The 24074-nt window shown below is 47.2% G+C and overlaps 1 long non-coding RNA gene across 2 annotated transcripts; it reads right to left on the reverse strand.

Annotated features, from left to right (window-relative positions):
- Positions 1–152: 152 nt before the first annotated feature.
- LOC143173044 (uncharacterized) lies at positions 153–23635 on the reverse strand. Of its 2 annotated transcripts, none has more exons than XR_012997453.1 (2): positions 23367–23635; positions 153–1138 (listed from the first exon to the last, which is right to left on the reverse strand). It is a non-coding gene; the product is annotated as an uncharacterized LOC143173044 (long non-coding RNA). The 2 variants fall into 2 exon arrangements; XR_012997452.1 differs by lacking the exon at positions 153–1138 and adding an exon at positions 16126–16518.
- Positions 23636–24074: the final 439 nt, after the last annotated feature.

Here is a 24074-nt window from a genome sequence, read left to right on the forward strand (position 1 = left end):
CCCGCCGCCGCCTCGTCACCGCAGCGGGCGTCGGACTCACTGCGCAGGCGCGGCGGGCGGGCGCGGGGCGCGGGGCTGAGCGGGCCTGAGGGAGGGGGTGCCTGAGGGGGAAATACAGTTGCGTATGTGTACATACATACACCGCTTACAAGTTGTTGTTACAAGTTTATTAATACACACGTACGTGTTCACAGGGGGCAGGGGGACCTGAAGGCTGCAGCCTTCTCCTGCAGGGTGGCTGTGGGTGGTGTCGGGTCGCTGAGGCTGTGTGTCCGTCTGTCCATCCAGCGGATCCGAGGTGGCCGGGAGCTGGGGTTGTTCAGCGTCTCTTCGCTGGCACGTGTATTGCGAGGTGGCTGTGCCGCCGAGTGAGCCAGCTCCTTGCCTCAGCACGCCGAAGGGTGCAAATTGCCCTGTCAGTCCATGTAGGCGCAGTGGGTAATAACGTTTCCTTCCCAGTCTCCCCGCAGCGATGCTGTAAGATGGTGGGCCTGTTCAAGATGGGCCCAGTTCGTTAGCAGCATTGACTGATGCGCAGAGAGCTCAACTGACACAACAGGAAAGAAGCTTACCTGTCACCACGGCAAATTTCCAGTTCAGCACGGTGAAAGACTTTCCTCGATGTATTGTTACACCTAGGACAAGCTTCTTAAAGACCGAATGTCTTCAAAATTGTGACAAGCCTCACGATGCGCATACTGCAAAAGCTTAGTTCTCTGCCATAGTCATCCCAAGCTTTATAACTAACATTTATAAGTTGTTTGTCTGCTTTTCCTAAAGTCTGTATCATCTTTTCTGCATTATCATTTCCACCTCACTTCAGTCCCGTGCATACAAATCGGGAGCCCAGGAGGTTACTTGCTTATCAGAGAAGCTGGTGCAGTGGATGGGACAACATAGTGCTTTGATTCCGCCAGTGCTGGTTTCAATAGTTAGTACTTACCTTTGATGAGTTATTAACCTCTGTTTCCCCTAAGGTACTCCTTAGGCAGTGAAGAGAGAGCCCTGCTACAAATAACCTTTAAAGTTGAGCCATCTATACTGGTAAAAGAGACCCCTGCCCCAGGTCCTTACAATCTCTTCCATCGGTAGGTGTGGGATCTCCCAGTGCATTTTCTTTGTAACCAAGGCTGTCTTTCTGCAAAAGAGGACGCTGATGTTAGGCTAACTTAGTACCATTATGTAATTAAACCCCAAATTTCTTAGTATTGTGTATTGCCTTGAGAAGTTCTACTCTGCCACATTGCCAACGTAATACTTGTAACAAAAAATATCTTTTAATTCATCATTACAGTAAGCTTGGCTTCATAACAACTTCTTAGCAGCAGCGCAGCAGAGCAGGGGCCAGCAGGCTGCATTGCAGTACAAGGGAAAGTGGGAGACACCTCTCCCTGCAGGAGTGTATGAATGTGTACATGTGTTGCACACACAGCTGGTGCTGCTGCTTTTGTCATCGTCCACCTCAGGCTCTGACACACAGCTGCTAGACAGCCGAAGCCTCTTAGGGCTTTCGCAACCAAAAAGAAACTGCTGACTCTTGCTAGTAAGAATCCAGCATTCTTGGCAGCACAGAGTAACTTGCTTGCATTGCATGGAGAGCCATTGAAGGAAAAAAAAAAAAAAGAGGCGTGAGATAAAATATCGCTTGCTATTTTTTGCATGGGTGATTACAACTTAAAATATGCTGCTTGTTCACTTTCACTATTGCCTGATACCAGATCTAATTCTGTACTTTGCAGATAAAATAAAAGGGATTTTTTTAAAACTTTTCATTCAGCAGTCCAGCATATGTAAGTGCTGAGCTTCACATGCAAATGTGAACCTTGTGCTGAGGGGTTGTGTCAGTTTCACTACTCTCTTCTGCTCAGAATATGTTAAATGTAAACTACTCATTCTGATTTTTGTGGTTGCTGGTTATGGTATGAAACAGTTCTGCCCAGTTTGTGGTGGGGCGAGGGTTCATTTACGTGGTGGCTGTTTAGCTCTGCTGTAAGGGCTTGTAAAAGCCTCAGCATAACTGGGAATCGACTCCAAAGGCTGTGAACTGCTAAGGACAACGTTTTTCCTGACCGTTTATTTGAACTTTGAGAAATAGAATGAGAAAAAAAAAAAGCTGTGATTTTTTTCTTCCCCTGGTACTGAGTGGTACAGGAACTTAGGATGACTCACTGTACGGGGCCTAAATTAAATAAACAAGTTCTTGGTGTTTCCTCTACCTCAGCCCCTTTGGCTCCATAAAATAGGTTATGGCAGAGCTTGACTCTCCAGGTCTTTCTTCGGGCTGCTTCCCATCAGTTGCAGAATTGAGGGCTGGTTTTTTTTTCCCAGAGTACTCTTGTCTTTCAGTTTCACAGTACTCCTCCTTGACAGCCAGTGCTTGGGTTTTCTTCATTTTGTGTCTGAAGTATTTTGAGTAATTGCCCTATGTTCAGACTGGAGTATCACACTTGCTGGCTTCTTTTACAACAGTTTGTATGCTGACTCAGTGAGCGTACAAACCTCTTCTATGCAAATAGAAAAACTTACATTGATTTGAAAGAGATGTGAGATGAAGCCCAAAAGTTAGAAAGAGATTTTGATGGCAAATGCATACAGCGATTACTTTTTGTTCTTCAGAACTCCTAGATTTTCATTTCCAAGTAACTTGATCTCCCTGGCACAGTTACTCCAACTTCATGCCACTGTGGCTTTGTCCTGCTCAACTCTTCTCAGTCCATGATTCCCCAGTAACTACTGTCTTCCAAATGGATGTGTATGTTTTCATGTCTTACAAGTTGCTAGGCGAAGCCATTAATTACAGCTGGCTCTTGCAGAGGGGGAGTAAAACACAGTGAAACCAACGTGTAGTAGGGAAGATAACTGCAAAGTCTTTGTGCCTCCGGTACACCTTTCCCTGCAGCCAGGTTTCCTTAGGTAACCCCAGCGGTTCTGGAAGTTGGAACGATGCGCACATTTAAACCACACAGAGGGACATGAGTCAGTGCGGTCCCCTTTCTGACTGAAAGAGCTATCCAAAGCTTAGGATCTTGATGGGAGTTTATCAGAGTGTGTATACATGCTGTGGAGCCTACAGTAGCTTTCAGCTGGAGTCTGTGACCTCCTAGGTCTCTCTCAGTAACGTTGCATTTAATGGAAGGAGAATCTGACAGCCGAGACAGTAAACAGGTCTGATGCAAGCCTGCTTATTTACAGTGAATGTGCAAGGACCTGATTCTCTCAGCTGCTGGTCACCCGGTAAAAGCAGTTTTGCTGTTGTTGGTAACAGACCACAGTCCTTATGCTAACTGTGAGGCCAGAGGACCAGGGTCTGTTGTGCTTGTTGACGACTTGTGAGAACTTACTTTGTGAAAAGAAGCTTTGTAAGGATGTCTCACGTTCCGATGTGCAGTTTGAGTATAAGGTAATAGCAAAGGCCTTAAAAACTTGGATGTGGGCTAAAAGAGCATCCCCAAGGCTATAAAAAATTCACTAGTAGTCAGTTACTGGTCATGGACGAAGTACAGCCTTGAGACCTGAGAAAAACTGTATCATAAAGAGAAAAAAGAGGAAGAAGCTAAGCCAGAAAAATGTTGAGCAACAGGATAGTATGCCTGACAACCTGGGAAAGTAACACCGTCAAGCCTCGCAGTGCGTGAAGTCCATCAGGCAGAGGCCTAAGGCCAAGACCCTGCTTAGAGAGTCAAACATCTTAGGATAAGATCTCACCACTGAGTGAACTTTCTCACTACGCACATTGGTTCAAAGCTGTGAGCATACTCCTGGCTTCAAGGACTCTGACTGCTTTGGACCCTTAGACTCGACAGCATTGCCCAGGGCTGTGCATAACAAGATCAGTGTGTACATGTCTGTGTGTTTTTACCTCAGATAATGTGTTTCACCTCTTCAACCACCAAAAAAATCCCTATTGCATGTTACTACAGTTTGTCTAGTTACTCTTGGTAAAAGGCTCTGCAGTTTCTCTGGCAAACATCAAGGCAAATACTTGCATCAGTGCTCGTGGTAAGTCAGAGCATTCAATCTCTGCACTAACTTGCAATAAGTGCCTACACCCTGTTGCCTGGGTCATCCTACTGTCTTAGATACCTGTATGTTATTAAGGCTGCCAATCATTATTAGCATTACCATAATTTTTACCAAGTCCTACACAGATATTAGGACTGATGTCCTAATGATGAAGAATATGAAGGTGATTCTCGCCTGTCCTGGTTTCGGCAGGGATAGAGTTAATTTCCTTCCTAGTAGCTGGTACAATGCTGTGTTTTGGATTTAGGGTGAGAACAAAGTTGATAACGCACCGATGTTTTAGTTGTTGCTAGGTAGTGCTTACACTAGTCAAGGACTTTTCAGCTTCCCGTGCTCTACCGACTGAGAAGGCTGGAGGTGCACAAGAAGCTGGGAGGGGGCACAGCCGGGACAGCTGACCCAAACTGGCCGAAGGGCTATTCCATACCATGTGACGTCATGCTCAGCATATAAAGCTGGGGGAAGAAGAAGGAAGGGGGGGACGTTTGGAGTGATGGCGTTTGTCTTCCCAAGTAACCATTACGCGTGATGGAGCCCTGCTGTCCTGGAGATGGCTGAACACCTGCCTGCCGATGGGAAGTAGTGAATGAATTCCTTGTTTTGCTTTGCTTGCGTGGGCGGCTTTTGCTTTACCTATTAAACTGTCTTTATCTCAACCCACGAGTTTTCTCACTTTTACTCTTCCGATTCTCTCCCCCATCCCACCGGGGGGGGAGTGAGCGAGCGGCTGTGTGGTGCTCAGTTGCCGATTGAGGTTAAACCACGACAGTCCTTTTTGGTGCCCAACGTGGGGCTCGAAGGGTTCGAGATAATGACAGGTTTGATCGGAATGTGCTAGATCAAATTTATACCTGTTATAGCTGTTTAGCTATTAATTGGCAGGCTCCTGTGCTTGCCATGGGGCTTGCTTGCCTTACTGTATATTAGAGTCCAGTGCTCGTTAGTGGCTGCTTTTTGCTTTCGCTGCTTGCTGTACTGCTGTACCGCTTATCATCATATTCTACTGTGCCTGGGAACATTTTGATAACAGCAATGGCGATGTGCCTGGGCTGGCAGATGGCCAGGGCATCGCTGCTGTTTCTGTGCTGCTGTACTGGACAGGCTGGAACTCCAGTGTGAACTCGAGTCGAAGGGACTGTGACCTGTGGATGAGTCCATGCGGGAGCAGGACACCCCAAAGCGTCTGTGGCCGTGGATAAGCCCATGCCACAGCAGGTGCATCTCGAAGCGTCTGTGGCCGCGGTTATGTTTGTGCTACAGCAGGTTTACTTCTGAAGGGACTGTGGCTGCGAGTAAGGCCACGCTGGAGCAGGTATATCTCTGAAGACATTGTGGCCCATGGAGAAGGCCGTGCTGGAATAGGTGCATCTCAAAATGACTGTGGATAAGTCTATGCCGCAGCAGGTGTACCCCTGGAGAGACTGGCTCATAGATAAGGCTCCACTTGGAGCAGGTACTACCCTAAGGGACTGCAGTCTGTGGATAAGTCCAAGCCGGAGCAGGGGCAAGGGGAGGAGTTCATTGCAATGTTAAACCCTATGGTTTGATCCGAAGGGACCAGGGGCGGAGATTGTAATGGAAACACCTTTAAATTGTTGTAACCCATGATTTGAGTTGCATGTTATAGAAATTACTATAGCAGGAACCACCCGAACCAGTGGAGGACAAGCCTTACAAGAAGCAGTGCAAGTGCAGCAGTGACCTGACCTGAGCTGGCTTTGGTACCCAGTAACTCCACGCAACACACCACCTCTCCTGTCCTGAGTGACCACCATCACAGATGGAGACCAAAGTCACGGACTAAATGAACTCAATGGATATTTCATGGACATTTCTGGACATTTTACAGACATTCCACAAGGGTGGTCCATAGACTAAGGGAATGATATCTGTGTGTTATATCAAAGGATGGAAAGCGGGGTGGGTGGTTAATGAGGTTGTACTGGAAAATATGGGACTTGAGCATGACGTAGATGGTATAGAATAAGGGGTGGATACTGTCCTGGTTTCGGCAGGGATAGAGTTAATTTCCTTCCTAGTAGCTGGTACAATGCTGTGTTTTGGATTTAGGGTGAGAACAATGTTGATAACACACCGATGTTTTAGTTGTTGCTAGGTAGTGTTTACACTAGTCAAGGACTTTTCAGCTTCCCGTGCTCTACCGACTGAGAAGGCTGGAGGTGCACGAGAAGCTGGGAGGGGGCACAGCTGGGACAGCTGACCCAAACTGGCCGAAGGGCTATTCCATACCATGTGACGTCATGCTCAGCATATAAAGCTGGGGGAAGAAGAAGGAAGGGGGGGACGTTTGGAGTGATGGCGTTTGTCTTCCCAAGTAACCATTACGCGTGATGGAGCCCTGCTGTCCTGGAGATGGCTGAACACCTGCCTGCCGATGGGAAGTAGTGAATGAATTCCTTGTTTTGCTTTGCTTGCGTGGGCGGCTTTTGCTTTACCTATTAAACTGTCTTTATCTCAACCCACGAGTTTTCTCACTTTTACCCTTCCGATTCTCTCCCCCATCCCACCGGGGGGGGAGTGAGCGAGCGGCTGCGTGGTGCTCAGTTGCCGACTGAGGTTAAACCACGACATCGCCCCAAAGAACTGACAATCTAAGGAAGCAAGGAATGAAACGGTGCTTGCAAGAAAGCAGCACTTTCATAGCAGAAGTTATGTTTCAGACCTTTTGGAGGGGAGTGCTGACTTTTCAAAACCGAGTGAGAAGCAACAGGAACAGTAGCATGGCCTGCACAAGGCCCTGAAGGTGGAGAAAGCAGCTTGTATTGGCTATGCTGAACCCGGGGGAGGTATGCAGAGGGCAGTACTCTAGGTGGCTGCCTGTGAGGCTGGATACCAGCAGATGAGCAGCAGCAGAGATACGGGAGGAAGAGGCAAGATTTTGAGCTTGTGATGGTGGTTAGGAAGAGGTGTTACTTAGGTAGATGTGTAGAAGGACTCCAGAAGGGCAGCACAGTCTGGAGAGGCTTTGGATCAAATGGAGCACACACTGGTAATGGGAGAGGTGAGGGAAAGTAGCAGAGTGACTGGCAGGCAGTAACATGAAGAGGTCCCTCCTTACCCTTCAAGAAAGGCTGCGTTTACATCTTTCACAAGTGACCTATCCTAGAAAAATGTTTCGAAAGCGGGCATTTTCCACTGGCTGTTGACATTAAATGGGCACGAATTAGTGTGGGGTGTCCTAGGATGTAGTGTTTATTTTTCCATTAGGGTGAGATTTTCCATTGAGCTGATGGGTCTCCGTTCCACATGCCTTTATGCAGAGCTCCCATTCGCTCTCTCTGTAACACGTATTAGCAGAGAACGCCAGTGCACCTTTCTGGAAGGCTGAACCAGCTGCAAGCACGTCTCTGGAGCAGGTGAACTGGTTCCTAGATTCCGTTTTGCAGTAATTGATACAGTGTGAATTAATTCACCCTTAATCTAATTCCGCATGCACTCAGGAGCTTTATCTGTCTCCTGTTGGCAGCATTCTTTCTTTCACTACAGGAGTAATTCAGAGGTTTACTTGAGGTATGAAAGTGCTACCAACCTTCCACAGTCATTCTCATTTATTGTGCAAGACAACACTGAAGCAGCTTCACTCTGTGTTTGTCATGATAGTAAAGAGCAGCTGCTCAGGTTAATCAACTTATTAGACCGTGAGGTATTAGGCAGTGACCATGGGAGCAGTGGTAACTTGCAGCAAGGTAGTTGTTACCACTTCAGCCACTACCAGCTGCAGGCAGAAGAGGGTCTGGATGTTGCTTTCTCTTGGCTTTATCCGTGACCTCTCATGTCTGCATGCCTCAAGGTGTGGAAAAAGTCATCAAAAGGGGCTGGAGGCTTCAGGCTTGGAGAAATCCTGATCCTCCCTTGGATGAGGGAAATCCTTGTGTGCATTTTCAGCACCACACCCAGAAGCATGGAAATTCCCATTAGAGTTTCCATCAGCACTTGGACACCATGGATGTTAGCACTGGAGTCTGCACAGAAGCACCTGTAGTTCATATACACTGACATAAAGTTAGTATGAGATCAAAATGAAACCCAGCCTTTAGTGATAAAAGGGGACTGAAATTTCTGTTAAGTAGGGATTTGCACTTGGGGTCTTTTGTTTTGAGAGCGATTGCTTTTTTGTTGTTAGCATTTCAGCTTGATTGGCACTCAAACAGCTGCCAAGAATACTGGGAATTCACTATAATATAACAGTGTGGCAAGTGCATTCAACTATCATCTTGACAGGCTTATATATTTATTACACTAATTATGTGGGTGTAGTAATTGTATTAGGAATATCTAGATGATATTTCCCATCTGTAAAATCAGTACCAGGCATAGGGAAACCCACAAAAGATCTCTCAGCTGACTTTAATCTGCAAAATTTCCTTAAACGTATCATAAATTTTCTAATTCAGTAGCAAAACCTTTGATTTTATTTTTTTTCCCCTTATACAGAAATTTAGGTGCATGACTACAGTAAGTACATTAACTTCCTAATTTGAAATCCCTGTTAATTCATTTTACCCCATTTATTAAGGAAGCAAGGGACGAGGGGTGGGGAGAGGAATCTCAATTCAGGGAGTGGCTGCAAGGCATGCTGCCTCTGAGAGCTATTCCTGGAGCATTGCTTCTGACAGTCCAGCTTTACGCCAGCGCTGTGCCTGCAGTTAGAATCTAACCCCTTCATACATATTTTTGTTTGTTTGTGTATAGGCTCTCTTGCAGTTATATCAGTGTCATTTTGCTACTCCAGGATATGAGGTTTGCCAAGAAAGGCCGTATGGGAGCTTGCAGTTGAATACCAGGCTGCATACTGCACGTTGCCCAAAGCATTTTAAAGCAGAGGTCATCTTCCAGGCTTGTAACAGTCATGGCTAATGACTCTGGAAGCTTAGCCCATGAGTGTCAATGCCTGGAAGAGGCTATTGACTGGGCATCAGAATTAAACTCTGTAAACCTGCGTGTGCATAAAGACTACTTGTCAGTAAGGAGAGGAAGGTACTGAATTCTGTATGCTTCAAGAGAGTTTATTTGGAATTGCACAAATCTTTTTATCCGTGAAAAGTTTCATTATTTAATCACTGGTTTCTTTGGAGTGCTAGACAGTTGAAAGGGAAAGGAATAAAAATGATTTGGGTTTGACAATTGCCAGTGTGTGTCTCCGAGGACAGTTATCTGATGGCTGGGTCTGTTAGCAGGAAGGGCTGTTGTTGCTGTAGGGGGATTTTACAGTGTTTCAGAGTGCAGACTCTTTGCCAACTATTTTCATATTTAGGCTTTGTTTGAGCTTCTGTCCTGTCTTTGTCCCTGCCTGTGCTGTAATAACAAGCACAAATGGAAGCCGGAAGCTGCATATTGGCCTTCTGTAGGTCTGCAGAGCTGCTATGGAAAGGCCAGACGTCTGAATATTTCCAAAGCAAGGCCAATTATTGCATGAGATGTTAGAATGGCAAATAATGCGGTCAGCCAGGGAAGCCCATTGCTATTTCTGCGATTTGACAGTGTCACAGTGAGGGTCTTCCCAAATTCAGGGCTGGACTGAGCAGTTGCAGAATGGATTGCTGAGTGCACTATGAAAAGCTCCTAGGGAAATGACATCAGAAATTGGCAGCAATTAATCTGGAACATTGATTCCAAGAATAATATTTATCTGAAAAATAATGAATCAAATCCTACAGGTCTAACTGGGCCTACTATGAATAAATTAGATCAGTTTATTTTTGTATGAGTCATTAATCATATTACAGTCATCATTGTGGTTATCTGAAAGTATTTTAATTTAATCAAAATGCAGTTAAAACTCATTTAAACAAATTTGGCCTCAATTGTACTGCCCCACACACAGACTAATCTTTTCCAGGATGGTGCGAGGAATTAGACACCAAAGTAGATCTTTCTATAGAGACCTGACTATGGATTTGTACATTACTTGATTTTGAGCATGCACTTTCCAACACTTTGCTTTTTACCCTGACTACCAGATAAAAGAGGACAATATGCTATGCTCTGAGGCTTCTGTCACAGTGTTCATAGCTTGTACAGGCCATCTGCTGTGGAGTAATATAGCTGCTGCAGTACGTTGCTTTCCTAGCATATGCGTAACCTGACAGCTGGAGAGTGTGAGCCCTCTGGATTCATCAGGAATTCACTTCTATGTGTAGCTACTCTGTCCATGCCATATGTAAAACAATATTAACTCCTAGGTCACAGAGACCACGGAAGCATTGTGTATGCAGGGATGTGGGTAGCTTCTAGTCCAAACTTCTACTTGGAGTGGGGTCAAGAATGAATTCAGACCCTAGTGCTCAGAGCTCTGTCCAGCCAGACTTTGAAAACCTCCAAGGACAGAGATCCCACAGCCTCTCTGGCTCCTGCTACAGTGCTTAATTATTCTCATTTTTTACCCTTCTAACCATGCTGAACCTCTCTAGTTTCAGCTGATGTCGCTGTCTCTTGCCCTCCTGCCAGGCACCACCGGGAAAAACGTGTCCCCGGCCCCTTGATCCCATCCCCATAGGCACCAGGGTGTGCTGTGAGGTGCCCCAAACCCTTCTCTACTCCGTGCTGAACCAGCCACAGCCCCACAGACCCTCCTTTCAGGGCAAGTACTTCAGTCCCACAGTCCCAGTGGCCTCCCCTGAGCCTGTCTGGTTTGTCAGTGTATCTCCTGTCTGGGACCCCAAACAGGACGTAGTGCCCGGATGAGGCCTGATGGGTGCTGAGCAGAGGGGATCACCCTTGAGCCCTCCTCTGGCTAGAGGAGAAAGATGGGAGAAGACCCGCCAGAGCGAGCCAAGTGCTGCCTGTGACCCCCTGTGGGAGGAATCGGGGGAGCCCAGAGGGCTGGCCGGCAGTGCTGGGGTGTGGGGAGAGCCTGTGGGACTTTGTCCTGCAGCCTCCCAGGGAGGCACGAGGTGTTACCGAGTGAACCCTCTTGCCATGTGTGCCTGGAGACATCTGCCACGGCTGGAGTGACCTGACGGGGCCCTGGGGAGGCATGGCCGAGGCCTCGGTGACTGGCGTGAAACACCGATGCCGAGCACAAGACAAGAGGTGGGGGGATGGAGCGGGCAGTGGTGTTGTGGTAACCCCAGACGCGTGTGCTGAGGCCGCAGCGCTGCCAGGGTGAGCGCCGCGGGCGAGGATGACCCTTTGTGGCATCCCCAAGCGATGGACGGTGATGTCCCTAAGCGATAGGTTCTGATGCCGCTGAGGGATGGACTGTGATGTCACCTGGTGATGGACTATGATGTCCCCGAGCAATGGATTGTGACCAGGTGTCCGTAGCTTCTTATATCCGGGCACTGAGTCTCACCCAGCCAGCTCGTGCCCACACTCCACCTGAGCGAGTTCGTGAGGTTCAGAGTGTTGAGCGAGGCCTTTGGTCCTGGTGTCATTCTCGGGGAGTTGTTTGTTGCAGCTCTCAGGGCCTGACCCCAGAGCTGTCAAAGAATTTTCCTTGGCCCTGCCAGCTTCAGGCAGCCGAGACACCCAGGAGGCGCGCTCGCAGCAGCAGAGGTGAGCCGTGCGGGGAAACCTCACCCTGGGGTGGGGAGCTGGGAGGGTTTCCTTCTTGAGGGACCTGGGTGTTTCTTCCACCCTCCCTGGACCAGCCAATGACCGTGGCGCCTCTTCCCTTTCTAGCGCGACACCCCCTGCTGCAGTGCCAGTGAGAGGGAGCATCTTGACATCTCCAGCTCCCCCCAGCCCACCGCAGCACGTGGAGAGCATGGCCACGGAGCTGGAGGACCGCTGTCCCATCTGCCTGGACAGCTGGGAGGAGTCCAGCTACGTGATGCCATGCCTCCACCAATTCTGTTATGAGTGCATCCTGCGGTGGGCTGAGAGCAAGCCCGAGTGCCCCCTCTGCAAAAGGAGGGTGACCTCCATCTTGCACTCGGTGAAGGCGGACGACAACTTTGAGGAGCATGTCCTCCCACCGCCTGCAGCACCATCAGTTGTTGTCCACCTGATAGGAGGAGCTCCTGGCCGTCCAGCTGCCCACAGTCTCCATCACCCGGCAGCGTCCCAGCCATCAGCTGCGGGGCTGGTGCCCAGGGCTCCTGTGGGCAGCCTTCATCCCCACATCTGGGCACGCCTCTTCCGAGAAGACCCAGCTCTGCTCCGGCCCGTGAGGCTCTGGCTGCGACAGGAGCTGCGGCTGATCTTTGAGGGTGGCCGCTGGGAAACAGCAGCAGCACAGAGGCTTGTCCTGTCCATCCTGCACCTCTTCGGCCTCGATGAGGAAACTCTGTTCCAGCTGCTGCAGGCTGCCCTGGGCCCGCACACAAGGAGCTTTGTGCGCCGGCTGATTGACACCATCGTGGACCGGTGCAGCGGGGAGGCCAGACGTCGCATGGGCCTGGGGGACACCCATGCTGCTGAGGAGCGGGAGGGCAGCCATGCGGCTGCCCCCAGCCCCGCTGCCTCCCGAGGGGGGTCTCCTGTCCCCAGTCCAGCCCCCTCCAGCAGCCCTGACAGATCTGAGGCAGAAGAGCTCCCCAGCACCTCATCGGCTGCCCTTCGTGGAGGTCTCAGCAGTGCCCCCTCTACCCCTGTTTCCACCCACAGGGAGCAAGAAGAGCCACAGGAGGACGCAGAGGAGGCTGTGCCCGGGCCGTCCACTCCCAGCCAGGGCAGTGAATGCTCCCCTCGGGGGTCCTGGCGAGCCCCGAAGAGGAGGGCTGGCAGCCCTGAACCCACTTCACCTCCGAACAAGAGGCCACCCCACCGGCAACAGTAGGAGGGTGCCCCAGGAGCTGGCAAAACCAGGGCCAGGCCAGCAGCTGGGGCACCCACCAGTCCCCAAGGAGACCAGGAGACCGTCATTATTAGTCTAGCTCTAGTGATCAAATAATACAATAAACGTATGAAAACTACAGAAATAGTCTTGGTATTTCTAACAATGTAGTTGGCGTTGCTATCCCCACCTGTGTTGGTTTCTCATGTGGCCAGAAATGGCTACCAAGAGGACTCGGTCCATACTTTCCCCAGGGGCAGAAGTGAGGATGACTGTCCTGGAGTTCCTCAGATCATCCTCTTGCCTTTTTTAAAGGTGGGGTGCAACATTTGGCACTCTCTAGTCTTTGGTGCCTCCCCCAACCTCCACAATCTTTCAAAGATGACAGAGAGTGGCCGCAGAGTGACATCAGCCAGCTCACTCAACACCCTCAGACAAATCCCGTCAGGGTTGATGGACTTGTATGGGACAAGATTCCTTAGGAGACCTCTGCGTTGAACGTCCTCTGGTACTGGAATTCCTCTGCTCCTTGATCCCTGCCTCTGCGCTGAAATGCCCGGGAATAGTGTCAGTGAAGACTGAGATGAAGAAGGCAGCAAGTACCTCAGCTTTGCCCACATTTGCTGTTACTGTATCACTCAACCCATTTGGCAAGCAGGCACGTACTTTCCTTGCCTGATTTACTATTTACGTAGCAGCAGAAGCCCTTCTTGTTGCTTTTCATATCCCTTGCTAACCCTGGCTTAGCTTTGGTTTTCCTGATCACATCTCTGCACATCTCAGCAGTGTTTCTATATCCTCTTTCATAAACTGTCCTAACTCCCACCACCTGTATACATCTTTTTTTGCATTGCTTTGCCATGAATTCGCTGGTTAGCCATGCCAGCCTCCTGATATATCTGTTGTGGTTTTTTCTTGAGCATCAGCATGGACTTTTCTTGCGTTTGGAGAAGATTGTCTTTAAAGGCCTGCTAGCCCTTTTGAGCTCCTTTGCCCTTCAGAGTTGGCTCCCACAAGAGCTGCCTCCCACCTACCTCTTCCCTGAATAAGCCACAGCATTCTCTCATGAGGTCCAGGGCTACTCGCCTTCCTAAACCCCGCCAGGATCTTGAACTCCGCTGTATCATGATCATTACAGTCATGGCTCCTATTCACTGTCACAGCCCTGACCAGTTCTTCCTTATTCTTAAGTAGCACATTCAGGACACCATCACCCCAGGTTGGTCCATCCAGCATCTGTATTATCCCTGACACCCTCCAGAAATCTCCCTGATGGCCTTTCCCTTACAGCAGGTGCCAGGGAGGTTGAAGTCCCCTAGGAGAACCAGTGCCAATGACCAGAAACTCAGCCATGCCAGGAACACTGTAGTTCTGTGTCCACACATGGTGCTGTAGCTCAAACGTAGAAACTAGGAGTATGAGACAGGGCCAGCAGATCAAATATGACTCCTAGAAACATCTTAAAAGAAATTAAGGTTGGGTTTTTGTTGTTTGGTTCAGGGTTTTTTTTTGTCTTTATGACTCTAGCAATAAAGTATGATGGGTCAGAAACCCCCTCTTCTGAAACTGAATGTCTTCCTGTCTCCAGCATAAATGTATTTGTGGTCGGTTTAAACCTATTTGGTCTTCGGCCAGCATGGCCATTCAGGATTTCAGCATTCATACCGTATTCATGTACAGTAATTGTACTCCTCTTGGCTTTCATTTTGTGAGACTAAATATGCCAAGCTTCTGTAGTTTTGCCCTCTTTCCTATGATTATTTTAGTTGTCCTTCTCTGCACCTGTTCCAAATGGATTTAATCTTTCTCGGACTTGAACTGGACCCTACACGACATCTCACTAGTATGATTTGTGCTTCTGGGTCTTTGCACCTGCTCTGTGAAAGCACTTGCCTTTCTCACAGCACTGTCTTCTTAGTGACATGCAGATATGTTAGGACCAGTTACGCACACTTGCCTTGCTGCCTTGGCAGTTTTCAGCCACTGATCTCCAGCATAGAGCAGAAATTCTTGCTGTTGTTGCCAAAGGGATGACTTTGGAGTCTATACTGCTTACATTTATATACCTTCTTCCGGTTCTGAGAGTCACATTTTTTTCCATGTGGACAGTGCCTGTAAACTTTGAGCTAATCACTAAGTTTCTGCATGGTGCTTCCACTTTTTGCAACACAGTCATTAAAGGAAATTTCCAGTAAGATGGGTCCAAATAGCAGTCCCTGAAGAATCTCTCAAACAACTTACTTCCAAGCTAATGATCCCCTGCTGTCATTACAGATCCCTCTGTGCCTCTTCTTCCTGTAATCAACTTCTTAGCTGCTATACCATGATGGTACTAATCCCCATTTTTGCCAGTGTCACTAATTATTTCTAAGATGACATCGAGTCAAATGGATACTGTTTCTGCTGTGCAAAGGGCGTCAACAGAACAGCCAATATTTTTTGATGGCTCTTGGCACTCAAGGCTATTTCTATATGACTATAATGGAAGGTGGTGCAGCCTAGACTGTGCTAGCAAGCACAGATTTTGGATTGCTTCAGATGACTTGGGCTGAATGATACTGTTGTGTCTAGACATTCATCATTCAGCATTCATGAACTTCTGTATTTACTATTTGCATTTACTGTGCTGAAGTTTGTATACAAAGAAAGAAGCAGCATGGTCTGGAAGATAAACAGTCTGGAATTGGTAAGGTACAAAACCAAATTTAGCTCTGACATTTACTCCCTGAGCAATTACCTCTGCCTTTCTAACTTCCTCTCCAAAGTTCAGCTCATCTACACCTAGGTCAAGTTTATCAGTCTAGTAGTTGCTGTTATACATTGCCCAGAGATCAACAAAATGAATTTCTGATCTCAAAGTTGGCCTCTCCACACTTCAAAATTGATCTAAGCCCTGTTTAAAAGAGGAGACAGTAGGGCCAGTTTCTGATGCTAAATAGCGACTAAGAGAGCTGCATACTTGCACCTTTGTACTAACACATGAACACAGATTTCAACATAAAGCACAGCTTTAAGTTACAGAAAAAAAAAAAGCTCAGCCATCTGCACCTTTCAAAAAAAGCAGAAAGATGTGGCTATTGACAGCTCTGAGTGCTCCCTATGAACCCACAAGGGCTTGTTTTAAGGAGAAAGCTTACATTCTCTGAGTGGTGACTCCAGCGTGGTCACATTGATTAGCATAAACAACCTTCCAGTACCTTTAAGCAGACAATTTTTACAACAAGGATATTCTCCACAAACTGATTTACAAATGTAAAAGCAATGTAGTGGTTTGAGTATGAACAAAATTGACAAGACATTTTAAGTAATTACAAAAAGACACTTAAAAAAACGTTTCCCAATACTGCATACTGACAAACCAGTTAGAGGGGTAAAACAAGTTTTATTTAGAGATGCATTAGTGGCCTTCGTTTAGATAAGCAAATAAAAAACAAGTTAGAAATACAAGGTGTGAAGCTCAGACATTCAAGTTTGGGGGATTGGGATAAGGATTTCAGCCCCAGTTCTGTTCCTTTCCCTGAGCTTAACATGCCTCTGATACAAAAACAGGGAATGACAGAGACAGGGAGAACTAGGCTCAGTTAGCTTTTAGACCACACTTCGACTCAGTATGCTTATAGCAGTCACAAGCCCTTTCCTCTTCTTCTCACATTCATTTGATGCTCCCTGCAGGGCAGCATGCAGAGGAGAGCTGCTGAGGCCTCCTGCCTGGCCCTTACAGGGCCTAGATAAGACATTTTGCACTTCACCATATCCTGTAAAATAAAAAGTGATTTGTTTCAGTGAGTCAAATCCATCCAAGTATCCTGTCTGGAACAGTGACCAAAGATACAAACCTCGGTGGGAGAGACATTGGCAGCCATATCCTTCAGGCCTGTAAGTTTACATAGCCCTATAAATTTCCCTTCAGGAAAGTATTTTCCTATGTTTCAGAAATACAAGGAAAATACTTTCGAAAGGTTTGCCAGTAAACATGCCCTTGTATGCAAAAGGGCAGCAGTGACACTGTAGACAGTAGCATGGTCATCTGCTCGTTTTATTTGTTAATTAACATGTACTCTGATCTCCCCATAAGTTCCAAAGGGAACACCTTCCGGCTTGTTGTTATCCATATCAAGGACAGATATGTTTACTTACCAATCATACCTGCAAAACAGACTTTAAATATAAGACACAATTATGTACAGACCTATCCCTAAGCGCATACAACCTGTAAATTTAACTTCTCAGTTTACTGGCCACCTTGGGAATAGTGGTCCAAGAAAGTTTGGATTATTGATAAATACAGCACATAATATTGACCAATTATTAAAAGTACAAAGGTAACTTTTTCTTGCTGACAGCTAAACTGGATAAGAACTTTCCAAATAAAACAGTTGTAAAATTATGGTCATACCACCAATGCATTTGAAAAACGGCTAACATGTAAAAACATATTCTAATATGAGTAAACTTAGCTGTATTCATAATTTAGGCTATATTAACCTTTCCTTTATGAAATTTTAAAGAATATGTGTCATCCTCCCCAAAGTTCTGTGGAAATTATATTAGAACATTCATTAGAATTTAAGGAAAATATTGCTGAATATGTATGTGAAGGCCTAGCTTTCTTCAGCCAAGAATTAGAACAACTTCCCTTGCTTGAAAATTCTAACTCTAGCCAGGAAACAGGGAAAAAGATAGAAGAAGAAAAGCACTAGCAAAAAAACCCAGACAGTTAATAAAATAAACATGAATTATCAGAGAACATAACTTGAAAATGCTACAGTCTGCAAAGAAAGTATAAAAATAATGAAAAAAAAATGCAAATGCTCCCTGACGCTCTTACTCTGGTAATTTCCAAAGCTACCACTTTTGCAGAGTCATCTATCAAACCTCAAGCAGCAAGTACAAGCCCTTCAAATTCACACCTCCTCTGACTGTGCAAGCACATTCACTCACCAATAAAATCCTAGGAGATGCAAGAGCAACATAATAATCCTCTAGAAGAGGAGAAAGATACCTCAAAGAATTAGAGAAAAATATCAGGACTTGAGACAGAAAGACATCTTTAACCTAGAAGGATCATGAGAGCACTTTTCTTCTAATGACTACGATTATAAACTCTCAGGAAAATACTAAAACAATCCTCTTAACAGCAACTGCTGCATGATTAACCGACACTGAAACACGTGTAGGAAGGAGGCTGTCAGAGTAAGTTCATACTTCCTCACAAGCCTCAAACTCAGATTTTACCATTTCACCCAGCAATATTCTCTGGCTCTTGCAGAACTGTTTCTAAAGTTAATTTTTCTGACAAATACAATGAACTACTGTGCTGGCTGGGGTAGAATTAAGTTTCTTCACGGTAGTTAGTATGGGGCTGTGTTTTGGATTTGTGGTAGAACAGTGTTGATAATACAGGGATGTTTTCGTTGTTGCTGAGCAGTGCTTACAGAGTCCAGGCCTTTTCTGCTTCTCACACCACCCCACCAGCGAATAGGCTGGGGGTGCACAAGAGGTCAGACGGGGACACAGCCAGGACAGCTGACCCCAACTCACCAAAGGGATATTCCACACCATATGACGTCATGCTCAGCATATAAAGCTGGGGGAAGAAGGAGGAAAGGGGGGGTGTTCGAAGTGACGGTGTTTGTCTTCCCAAGTAACAGTTACGCGTGATGGAGCCCTGCTGTCCTGGAGATGGCTGAACACCTGCCTGCCGATGGGAAGGAGTGAATGAATTCCTTGTTTTGCTTTGCTTGCGTGGGCGGCTTTTGCTTTACTTATTAAACTGTCTTTACCTCAACCCATGAGTTTTCTCACTCTTACCCTTCCGATTCTCTCCCACATCCCAGCAGGGGGGAGGGAGTGAGCGAGCAGCTGTGTGGTGCTTAGTTGCCAGCTGGGGTTAAACCACAGTAACTACAAATTCAGCAAAACTAAAATGACCAAAACTAAACCTATTACTTTTATATCTTCTTATATCACCAAAAAAAAAAAAAGAAAATAACTTTCTTATGAGATAAACGTACTACTACTTACAATTCATTCATCTATATATTGAACTCCATTAACCCTTATTCTTCACTAATGCTGCTAGATCAGGTGTTTTTCCAGCAGAAGCCCACAGTTTACCAGGAGCGCTCTAAGAAAAATGATCAATACCTTTTACAGCAACCATTTGTTTCCATGCATCTTTCCCAGCACCAGACAGACCAAGAATTGATGCAAAGTATGCTTTAAAGTTATGTAGGCTTTCAATACTCATCTCCTTTTTTCTATTAGATGCTTTAGTATAGCTCTCAATGTACCAAACAGATACAAACAGATGTAACTAATAAAATTTTGTGGGTTCACAAATAGTATTCGCTCTTGTATGGGTTCACAAATCATACTCTACCCATTCAGATGATAGTCTGCACTAATTCAGACATTTATCACTTCACTCTTTAAAGAGAATTAAAGCAGCTTGTCATTTTATCATAGACACTCCCCATGTACATATTAAAAAGTACCTCCCTTATATGTACCACCTCATCGTTATTACAAAATCGTTTTTATACTCCTTAAAAATCAGAAAATACAAATTCTCTGCTATGACATTGTCTTTTGAAAAAGGAGAGGTTTTTTTTCCCTGCAGTATACCTGTTTTATCTGGAAAAATGAAATACATGCCAAACCTCACTTTTTCCTTATTACACACCCTTTGGATCCTGCTTCACTTTTGCTGGAGCGCACTCCCCACACAGTTAATACAGCTTCAGTTACTACCTAGCCTAAATTTTTAAACTTAAAAACCAGGAGCTTCCAGCGCCAAAGGGGCATAACGTTAGCATCCAAAAAATCCCCATACACATGTTTAACAATAAAGTACAAACATATTAAGGGTGCACCAGAACATACAGAAGTTCAAACTTCCACAACTAAGTGTCCTGTTGACACGGTGTTAAACAAGCAGGCATTTCCTGGGTGTTCAAACATTGTGGTGGAACAGTGAAATGTGAAAGCCCATATTATGTGACACAGAGACTGCGGCCAAAAGACTACTGACATCCTGAATATTCCTCGCGCTTCTCTGCATTTTGACAACAGGGTTTTTAGGTTAACAGCACAGGGAAGCTGAAAAAGAAACAGGACAGACTTACTGTCAACTGGTATTTCACTTGGAAAGAAAGTTAAGAACGTTTGTTGAGATCTTTTAAAAGCCTATTTCATGTCTGTGTAATGATAACTACAAGAGAAGCGCTAGATTTAGAAGCCTACAATGTCATCACTGTCACCTCAGGCAGGAGATGTGGCTACACAGGTCTACATCAGTTTCAGAGAGGGCTTATTATTTGCTCCTAACACAACGCTTAAAGACTTAACGCTTAAACTTAGAGACAGAGTATTTACTCTCTCACAGACAGTCGACAAACACAAGCAGCAGCTTGTGTAGATAAATGCATGCTTTCATTTATCCTGGTTAAGTTTGAATGCTCAAGTACCAAACTGTCCTGCTCAGAACACCAGAATGATTACAACAGGTAAATCCACCTCTCTACAGGGCACAAGGAGTACAACATTGATCCCAATGCACTCCAGAGGTTTTTCCCCCAAAACTTAACAAAAACAGCCATGCCTGCAAAGATTTCCCCATTTGATAATAAGCCTTCTCAAATAATAGGGCCTGAGGCTAAATCTTTTCAACTTTTTTAGTCAGTCAAAATATTTGACAGTCTCCATCTGGCACTTTCACAAACAAGAACACTCCATGCTTCAAGTCTAATTTTTATTCAGTCAAAATATTCAGTGGACCGATAGTTTAAAAAACAACTAAACCAAAGCTAAAGTCACATTACTAAAAGCATGTTTTGAACTTCAAAATTCAACTGTCTAATTAAGCAGGGAAAAAAAAAACCAAACAGTTGCTTGTGTAAAAATTGTAACAAGCTTAATTAATTATGAAGTGTGTTGCTTTAAATTCTCACTGGAAGGTTTGTTTAAATATTCTTTACTATTAATGACAGCTTTCAGTTACAAGCATAAACTCTTGTCAGAATACTACCTTGCACTATAACATCAAGTCTCTTCAGATTAATTTTGTATTGAGAATAAGGGGAGAAATTGCTAGAACCAGAAACCAATTTTAGAGAACCAGAATCCAATTTTAGAGCAACAAGTTTCCTGGGCCTATCACAACTAGACGATTTTTGGCCTTGTCACAGTATAGGGCACAGCTCCAAGTAAACAAGCCTACCTCTAGCAGAGAAACACACGCATACACAGTTCAAAGACTAAAAGTAATGTTTCCTGAACTCCACAAAACAAACACATTTGTTTCAAGGTGTTAGAAAATTAATCTAAGAAACCAGTGCACTTAGCTAAAATTAGTATTTTTCAAAATCAAGACTGAGAACTTTCAAACATAGACTTGTGAAACACCTGCTTAACAGATTACATTTCTAAGCATTTTCCAATTTTAACAGATTTGGTTTCTAACTGAAGGCTCAGAAGTGTTCTCTTTATTAAGTTCTACGATTTACAAACACTTTCAAGAATTTCCTCATCATTTTCTAAAAAGTAGATGAAGGAAACTTAAATACATTTTCCACCTCCACATCTCTACAGCCAATAAGATCAAGGCTTCACCACGCTCACTTTAAAATGAAGTTCTCCTCAAATCCTACCCACATTTCCTCTATCTTACCACCCATTCCTAGCCAAAACCTGAAGTATTATGCTAGTGAGAAGCATTCTTCTTTCAGTTACTGAGCTACTGGAGCAACTACATTTATAAACAGAGAGTGCAGTCTAATTTCCCATAATCCAATTTCTAGCTAATGCCTTTTGCTGTCTCATAAGCTGGTGAGGGTTTTGACTGTCAACATTCCTTCAGTCCTCTCCTTGATTTTATTTCCCAGGACCTTACCGAACACAGAGAACAGGAGAAAAGATGAGAAGAGAGCTTTTCGCAGTAACAAGTAAAGACTAATGTTTTAAATCCTTGAAGGTTTCTAACACATGCTTCAGCTAGACATTTGCCATCTCCTTCTGCCACACTGTTCAACCAAATGAACTCTCAGTCCGACTTTAACTGTCGTCCTTTATTTTTCTTAAGATGGAAGTGGAAGAGAGTAAACCAACAGACTTTATAAAAGCAGATGCAACGTTCCATAGTTTCCAGAGTTTCACTGCCCAGATGTCATGTGAAAGGCTGCTGCAGCCACACCTTCAGACGCTAAACTCCCCAAGTCTTTCAAAAGAAGGCCACAAGGATGTCGGGACTTGGCTATCGGAGGCAACCATCTGTGCTCAAGCAAGTGACAAGGCAGCTTCCAACCCTGCAAACTCATTTAAGGCCCTTCCTCTCACCTCAGAACACGATTTCCCTGATGATTTTTCAGCAGACTCCCATGTGCCAATGGAAAAGATTCACCTGCAACACATTCTCTCCCCCCTCCCAGCCTTATAAGTACAGAGATACACAGTCACTGCAACCTGCCAACAAGGGGGACTAACTCTATTATAAACCTCACCACACACCCAAGCGCCTGCTCTGCAGGAGACACCAACATTCACCCTACAGCGGTTAGCAGAATCTCACATGCACTCCCTCACCTCATAAGCGTGGTTTAATCACTGCAGCTCACACTGTAGGCAAAACAATAAAGCCTCTCCGCAATCACCCACCTTCATCACAGTATACACTTGCCTAAGCGTACAGAGATGCAACTACGAGCAAACACTCACGAGCTCCTCTCCAGTACACGCTCCTGCAGAGAAGAGCCCTACATCCCTCCCGACATTCCCACCCTGTCTAGGCGGGAATGTGTAGAGAGCAAGCACCTCATTTTCCTTCTGCTGCACTACCCCCTCCAAGAGGTCACGACCCACTCCCGGTACTCCCTATATAAAACAGCAGAGATTACTACTTTGCCCTGTTACCCACTAATCCACGGGTGTGGGCACGTATATTCCTGAAAGGAAAAACTTTAGCTTCCTATGGTCCTCTTGCTCCTCTCCTCCACAGTACAGCGTGAGCTATTCTCCTTTCCACCTTCTGGGCATTCTTCCCCAAAACAACGAGGAAAGTCCATCCGCAAGGGGACTGGCCACAACAGCCCCTTTCCTCCAGCTATGAAAAGTCACTCTCACCTAGCAGGAGACCCTTCTACACCCCGAGAAAAAGGGGTCACCCCACGACCGCCCGCGCTCCCGCGGAAAAGGGCCCGCATCACCCCCGCTGAACAGCCCCGCTCCTCTTCCCCACGGTGGAGCTCACAACCCCCACACACACGTCCGGCCCCGGCCCCGGCCGGCCGGCCCCCGCACCCCCAAACTCCTCCCGGGCCGTCACCACATCACCCCCACACAAGCCCGGCCCCAGGCCCTCACAGAGACTCCGGCGACCCCTCCCCCCCGCACACGCTGCCCGCCCCTCCCCCAGCGGAGAGGTCCGTCCTCCCCCTTTTCGCATCTCGCCCCCCGCTCCGGGGGCAGAGGAAAGGCCCCCCCAGCTCTCCCCATGGCCGCGGCCCGGGCCGCGCTCTCTCCTCCGGGAAGGGGGAGCGAGGCCTGAGCCCGGGAGGGGACGGAGCGCGGCCCTCCCACCGCCTCCCGCCCCTGCGCGGGCCCGCACCGTCTCCTCGGGGTCGATGTCGATCCGGAAGGTCTGCTGCTGCAGCGTTTTCAGTGTGATCTGCATGGCGGCTGCGGGCCGCCCGTCGCGGTCGCGCTCCTGCCCCCGCGTCCCCCGCAGCGCAGCGGGACAGGCGGGGAAGGGGAGAGGGAGGAAGAAGAGGAGGAGGAGGAGGAGGAGGAGGAGGAGGAGGAGGAGGAGGAGGAGGAGGAGCGGAGGAGGCGGAGCAACGGCTCGCCCTGTGCCGCGCGGCCCCGGGGCGCCAGTCACACTCACCGCGCGGCGGCAGGCGGAGTGGAGGCGGCGCTCGGGCCCCGCGGCCCAGGCGGCGGCGGCGGGGGGAGGGAAGAGCGGGGGCGGCTTGGGGCGGGGGTGGGGTGGGGGGACGGGACGGGACGGGACGGGACGGGACGGGGCGGAGGACGGCGGGTGCGCGCCGCCGCTCGGCGGAAGGGGGCGGGGTAGGCGGCGTGCGCCTGCGCGGGCTCGCCGCTCCTCTCCCGCCCGCCGAGAGCCTGGGCGGGGGGGGGGCGCGGGCACCCCGCCCGTGGGTGGCGCCCACCGGTCTGCCCGCCGCCGCCTCGTCACCGCAGCGGGCGTCGGACTCACTGCGCAGGCGCGGCGGGCGGGCGCGGGGCGCGGGGCTGAGCGGGCCTGAGGGAGGGGGTGCCTGAGGGGGAAATACAGTTGCGTATGTGTACATATATA

The sequence above is a fragment of the Aptenodytes patagonicus genome, chromosome Z (assembly GCF_965638725.1).
Source record: "Aptenodytes patagonicus chromosome Z, bAptPat1.pri.cur, whole genome shotgun sequence".
Classification (NCBI taxonomy): Eukaryota; Metazoa; Chordata; class Aves; order Sphenisciformes; family Spheniscidae; genus Aptenodytes; species Aptenodytes patagonicus.